The following is a 7137-nucleotide window of genomic DNA, read 5'->3' on the forward strand; positions in this document are numbered from 1 at the left end:
GGGGGGTATAGGGAACTTTCGGGATAGCATTTGAAATATAAATAAAGAAAATAATAATAATAATAGTATTGGGCCAGAGGTTTTTGGGAAGGAACACAATTCTCTATTTTTTTACAGCAGAGAAATAAGGCATGCTTATGGGCATTTTGGGTGCAAATACAGAGAACCCTCCACAGACAAGAACTACTTACATCACCCTGTCAACCTCTTCTTACACAGACATATACACAGAGACATGCACACAGTGCTATCTTGACTGAAACACTTTATATGTATGTATATGTGTATGTGTGTGTGTGCATATATATGTGTGTATATATATGTATGTGTATATATATATACACACACATACATATATATATACACACACACATATATATATATACACACACACGCATATATATATATATATATATATATATATATATATATTTACACACACATACATGACAGTATCATCTTACTGACACCTACATAAAAACAACTTTTAACTGTAGTAGATAAAGAGGCTCAGAGAGGGTAAGAAAGCCCATCTAACACCACAGAGGTGTAAGGCAGGAATGCCCAGGAGTCAACATTAGTAAGCCTGACTACAAAGCCCAAGTCTCATGACTACCCAAATACAGTCCTGGTTCAAAGTCCGTGGCGGTGCCTATACGTGTCTTAATAAGCACCGAAATAGTATCGGTAATGATCTCTCCATACAACAAATACCTTCCAACTTCTTAGAGCTCCAAAGTAGGAAGGCACCCATAAAAATCACTCGTCTTAAACTAGTAGTAATCCTATCAGGAATTTTATTTTTTTCAAAGATGACCACCATTTGTTTTCTACACACAGCTAATCTGACACAAACTCTCACAACTGAAGTAAACAATTCTTTATTAAAATGAAGCAGTGGGGTGACCTCATATACAAGAAGCTCCCCACCAGCACCACCACTGCCCTCTCATGTGATGTTTGCTCTCAGATTTATTTTTGAGAAGCCAGTCTGCAGTGCCAGTTCTGCTCCACAAGTTCCTGAGTATTACAAGATCATGAGCCTTCAGCGTTGTAAAGCATTCAGGTCTCCGATAAATCTGCCCAATATCAAAAGGGGGGTAAGTGCAAGGAAAAAGACATTACCCCATGGGGAGCGTCATTCATAAGTCTGTGCAGCACCACGATCCCCCACACTCTCCCTCCACGCGCTGCTTCACAGTAAAGCTGTGCAAAGCCCAGCACTCTGTCCACCCTGCTTCTAAACTCTACTGTAAGAGTGAATTCAAGCTTAGACAGATACTAATGCTAGAATTCCCAAGATAAATTTAAACTGTAACAAACTAAAACCATAAATTACAATCTAGTACTAGATCTATGCAAGACAGTTACATTTTTCTGTAAAGCATACATGGTATGTGCTTTCCAAACCAACAATTCTAAGTGTCAACGTAGTCATCAATTAGGATTTAATAAAGCTTTACTCTTTTAATTATTTAAATATTGCATAATTAAATAAATTTAAATAAATATAATTATTTGAATATTGCATAATTACAAGTATGCCACATAAATATCTCCTGTGAAAATAAAATAATTTTTCTAAGCATTTGGTATTCTACTGAGAACAAGAACATCCAAACTTTAAAATAAATAAAGTTATCTTTTAGCATTTAAGATAATATTGCTAATAAGGCTGTAATACAGTACAGGATCATCTACTCTAATGCCCATCTAAGTTGGCAGGCAAGGCAGGAATAGAATCTACTGAGAGTGATAGTCGGCCAGGCCCACCTCCAGAAGACGGCACTCCCTCCATCCCCAACACACCCGTCTGCTTCAATCATCCCATTTTCTCCCTCTACCACCTCACTCCCATTTTTAAAAAATTTGCGAGATTTCTAATAAAGCTTGTAGACAGTTGAAGCTGGTGGTTCCTGTAATCAATCAATCTCTCTCTCTCTCTCTCTGTCTCTCTCTGTGTGTGTGTGTGTGTGTGTGTGTGTGTAGTGTGTATAGTGTGGTATAGACTGACAGCACATGGCTTGTCTACCCAAAGCCCCAAATTCAACACTCAACACTCTCTCCAAATGCAGTCACTTTATGAGATGTGATTGTGAATACTGTAATCCCAGGGACTTGGGAAGCTGAGGCAGGAGGATGTGAAGTTTAGAATCATGCCAGGCTACACAGCAGTATGTTGTCTCAAAAATACAACAAAGTAACAGAAAAAAAAACCTTTTGAGAAGAAGAGGCCTTCGAACCCCTTTGAGTGAGAATCTGTTGAATTGGGCCTACTGTCCAGCAAACAGAGACAGACACAGAACTAGTTCTTAGACTCCTGGAAGACCAGAGTTCAGAGTTGGGGGTCGGGGATGGGGTGGGGGAGTTCCCAAGGTGTCGCCAGTTCTTCATAATTCTAGTTCTAGTTTTCAGGGACCAATTAAATAAATCATAAGCAAATAGTAAGACAGAGGCACAGTCTCGCATTAAAACTCCTGCACCACCAGCCCTTCCGCAACAAAGCGAAGGCAACAATGTTTACACAGCACTGGCCACCAGGGAGGAACCTGCACTGGGGCTGGAAGAATACTCAATGTAAAATGCCCCCACATACAATAACGACTAATCCTCACAATTCCGGGAAGACAGAGGCAGGCGGTATTTTTATCCCTCTTCCCCAGCTAAGGAAACAGGTTCAGATAACAACTTGCCATGATTAAACAGCCAATGAGTGGAGAGCAGGGATTTTAACCCAAGAACTAATTGCAGATGTGAGCTCAGTCCACTATTATACCCCCTCAGAGCAGAATAAACAGGCTGACTGACCACACATGAGATGTTGGCCGAGGACGCAGTAAACAGTAATTAGTGTATTTTAAACAGTCAACTGAGTTTGATCTCCAGCTCTGCAAAAATGGTTTTTAATTAAAAGATCTGAATATCCAATTTCCTCTTGCTTCATTACTTAATATAAAACTTTCTTCCAGAGAAAGATATAATTATACTAAAAAGCCTACCACTGAAAAACATGGCTTTTTTTTTTTTTATGAAACATTTGTTCCTGCTCATGTTTTTAACTCTTTATATACCAAAATAAATTATTTGTTGAAAATCCAAACGTAAGAAATGGAAGGCGTAAGCTGGGTGGTGGTAGCATACTCTGGTGGTAGTCACAGGGAGTGAGTTCATGGCCAGCCTAGTCTATAGAGCTAGCTAGTTCTAGGTCAGTCAAGGCTATACAGAAATGCCATCTCAAAAATCTGAAAGAAGAGAAAGGAAGGAGGAGGGGAAGGCCGCAAAGCTTAAACGCCCATTTTTGGCCTTTTGTTTAGATTTTGCTGCTGCTGTTTTGAGACAAGACAGGCCCAGGCAGGTCTCAAACTTAGTGTAGCTGATGATGACTCTCAACTTCTGGCTCTCCTGTCTCCCAAGTACTGGGATCACGGGTACACACCGCCACATCCAGTTTGTGCAGTGCTGGACACGAAACCCAGGTTAGGCAAGCACTCTATTTGAACCCTAACATAAAGGACGAAATTTTGAGAGATAATGAAACATCAGTGTAGGTTCTGATGCCACGAGGGACTTTACAACAGGGAGGTTGGGTTTCTATAGGAATGGGGAAATTATACACTCTGGTTAGCTTTCGCTGCGATTCCAAATTAGGATCTGGAATTTATTAAGGAATGTATAACATTACAAAATAATAGCACTAACAGTTATCAAATGCTAAAAGAATAGTTTTAAATGTAAAAATTCAGACTGGAGATGTGCTCAGCGGTAGGCAGTGTGTTCTCCCAGCATGCACAAGGCCCTGGGGTGGTGGTGGAGGTGGGGGACAGAGTAGGGGGAAAGGGGTAGAAAATATAAGAAAATATAAATCCAAGTGCATACAGCTGAATACAGCATCTTGTGACTTCTTTTTATACTTGTGTTCCAACTATTTGGTATTTTCAAGGCAACATGACTAAAGTTTTAAGTAGGTCAGTTGGTTTGACTGACAAACCAAAAATTAGGTGCCAGGAGAAAGCAGGCAGAGAAGCAAAGGCTAATGATAAAGCTACCTGCATGCAGTTCACAGGCTCTGGTAGCACTAGCAGAGGGTCTCTACATACCCCACCCGCCCCTTAGCAAGGCCAGGGCTCACGGAAGATGGAAAAACAAGACTGAAAACAATTAACTTATGTAAGAGAGAGAGGAAAAAAAACCAAAAACCCACGTGCACCTGGCAGGTTAATGACTGTGGCAACCCAGGTTCTAAGTAAGACTTATTGCCCAAAGTGTCTGCCTACGCTAATACCTTAAGGTAAGAAGCAAAATATAAAGGTAGGCAATTAAAGCAGGTTGACAAGAATATTCAAAACTGCGAGGATCTCCACGAAATGCATGATAATAAATACTGCCTGGAGGAAAGAGAAGGTAGCAAGCTTCCCAAACCGTAACATCAGGGCCGTGCAAGCCCGGGAGACGGCTGGGAACCCCAAACTGTGTCCACAAATCGGGGACCCTCCCTGGAGCAAGCCACGAGCTGAGCTCAGCCTGGAGCAGCGCCGCCCGGCCGGGTAGGAATTTTGCAGCCCCGCGAGCCCCGGGAGGGGGACACCCCTGCAGTCGTCCGCCCCGGACCCCGAGCACCTGCGCCGCCGCTCGGGGCAGCGCGGCCCGCGAGGCCCGCCCGGATCCCTTCGGTTCCCCGAGGGAAGGCGCCGGCGCCGCCGGGCAGCTCCTCACCGACGCGAGCGCGGGTGGCCGCTCCTGGCTGAGTCCCGCGCGCGGGCCGACGCAGCGGTTACCTCTGTCCGCGGCCGCCGCGCAGGCCGAGCCGCCACACCCGCTCCGCGCCGGCGTCGCGCCAGCCCCGCTCGGACACCCCGGGGACGCGCTCACCGGCCCGCCCGCTCGCTCGTGCCCGGCTCCGCCGAGCGCTCTGGAGAGCCGCGGGGGCGGGGCGGGGAGGCGAGGCACGAGCGTGCTGCGCGCGGCGCTCTGGGAAATGTAGTTCTCGGTTGCCTCCTTGAAGCGCGCGCCCGCGGCCACGCGCCCTGACCCTGCCTCGTTCCCCTTTTGTCCCTCCCCTGCGCGGGGTATATCCCAGGTTTTATATCTGTTCCTATCAGTTTTATCTCATGCTCTGCAAAATGTATACAAAACAAGGAAGTAATTGAAGTATGTACGGAGTGTTAAACACAATTACTAGTGTAAACTGGTGAGATAAGACAAACCCTCAGTAAAGTTGCTGGAAATGTAAGGGAAAAGAGCAAGGGCATATTTTAGGATAGTTCCCTGAACTCTTTTTCCAGGTCATCCTGAAGTTTCCAGAATCTTCAAAGCGTATACGAAATTTAGCCATAGACCACCAGGTGGCTTGGTGCAGGAAGATAACGTCAGCTGTTCCAGGGGCTGAGATACAAAGATAACAAATTGGATCCAGCCTGGGCAAACCAGAGAGCTTCCAGCTGGGCCTGAAGAGAGAGACAGGTGTCATCACCTGCTTGCTCATACTGCTTGTGCCAGCTAGACCCCAAAGGTCCCACAACCCGCTCAAACATCACCTACGGGTAGGAACCGTTGCCTTAGGGCCATTTCTGCAGGGCTCCTCGAAAATGAGGATCCGAAGTCCCTGAAACAGAGAGCTCAAATCTATCCTTCTCCCTCAAGTGGTTTTGGTCACGTATTTCGGTACAGTGAGAATAAATTGCTACGACTCTGGACCTAGAGAGGAGTTTCTGCTGGCATTGGCATAGCAGGTTCAGGTAAAAAAAAAAAAAAAAAAAAAAAAAAAAAAAAAAAAAATTCTTAAAGTTAAATATTCATAGCAAATGGGGAACAAATGAGGGAGAGGGGCAGCCAGGGCAAGGACCTGTGCTAAGAGGGATACATCCCTAACAACAATTTCACCTAATTATTTTAAAAATTTATAAAGTGAAGATAAACTAAAAATAAATGAAGCATGTGGCTTTCTAAATCTAGAGATTTTTCTTAGCTTCCCCTCCCCTTCATTTGAGGATAAAAAAGCTGGTTCATAAACAGGATATTAGACTCCCCTGCCCTGATCTCTACGAATTAAAACCAGAAAGGATGTGATGATACCTCCTGAGTAATTATCTGATTGCACTGGGTGGGAATAAACGGTAATGTTAAATCCCAGTCGGCATTTGCATTTTATATTTTAAGTCTCCCCCTCTAATCCTGGATTAAAAGGCTTTAAACCTCCACCAACATTTCAGATGCTGTCTGCAAATGGATTCGGAAAGCTTAATCAAGAAGGCAATTTCATCTTCATCTGTAAAGGAGATGAAGCTTGCAGGCAGCAGCAGGCAAGTCCAGACAGAGCTTCGTAAAGTCTCAGCGTGAAAAAGAACCATCAAGACGCTCACCTCCCTGCTGCAACACCTCACTGGTTTGTGTCCCTGTCTGCCCACCCATGAACTCCCACCATCCCCTTCCTCTCTGCCCATCTTACTGGTTTAAACTTCTCTGAACCAGGAGTTATGGAACCCCAGCATTCAGGAGGCAGAGCAAGCATTCCAGACAAGCCTGGGCTACATAATGATAACCTCAGGCTAACCTGGGCTACAGCAATGAAAGCCTGTCTCGGAAAAACCAAAACAGAAAAAAAGAGAAACAAAAAGCAATTACCTCCAAGACACATTGGTGGCTTCCTTTCCTCGCCTTGGCTCCGTGGCTCATTTTATGCTAATAAATTAATGATAGTTTTCTGTCCAGTACCCATGTAATCAATCTGACAAAGATATCTTTAAGTCAGACTAGAGAGATGGCTCAGTGGTTCAGAGCACTGGATGCTCTTCCAGAGGACCCAGGTTCTGTCCCCAGTACCCCAGTGGGTGACTTTGGCCAGCCCTGGCAAGGTAAGCATGGCTCTGGCAGGCCTTGCCCCTGTCTCCCATTTCCTTGCCTTGCTAAAACCAGTAGATTGCCTTCCTGACCAGTCATCAAGGCCTGTTCCCTTATTTGACCACTTCCCCTCCTGAGGCTGATGGCCAAGGTCCAACTATTGAAGTGTTGACATCCAGCAATTAAGTCCCTTTTGGCTCACCTGCCCAATCAAAACAAACCAACTCATCGTAACAAGGGACTTCCCTCTTTTACCCTTACAAAACACCATTTTTCTTTTCTTTTTCTTTTTTTTTTTTT

General features: G+C 44.5%; 1 protein-coding gene across 3 annotated transcripts in view; it reads right to left on the reverse strand.

Moving 5' to 3' along the window:
• The window catches only part of Klhl8 (kelch like family member 8), a 49259-nt gene extending 44340 nt beyond the window's left edge, over nt 1–4919 (reverse strand). The window contains exon 1 of one of the 3 annotated variants that reach the window (XM_021210730.2): nt 4776–4919. The gene's annotated coding sequence lies outside the window, so the exon portion shown is untranslated. Of the gene's footprint in view, nt 1–4713 lie in introns of all 3 variants that reach the window. The other 2 variants (XM_029545416.1, XM_029545415.1) reach the window with 2 other exon arrangements.
• Between the last annotated feature and the right edge of the window lie 2218 nt (nt 4920–7137).

Source organism: Mus pahari, chromosome 13, assembly GCF_900095145.1.
Source record: "Mus pahari chromosome 13, PAHARI_EIJ_v1.1, whole genome shotgun sequence".
NCBI lineage: Eukaryota > Metazoa > Chordata > Mammalia > Rodentia > Muridae > Mus > Mus pahari.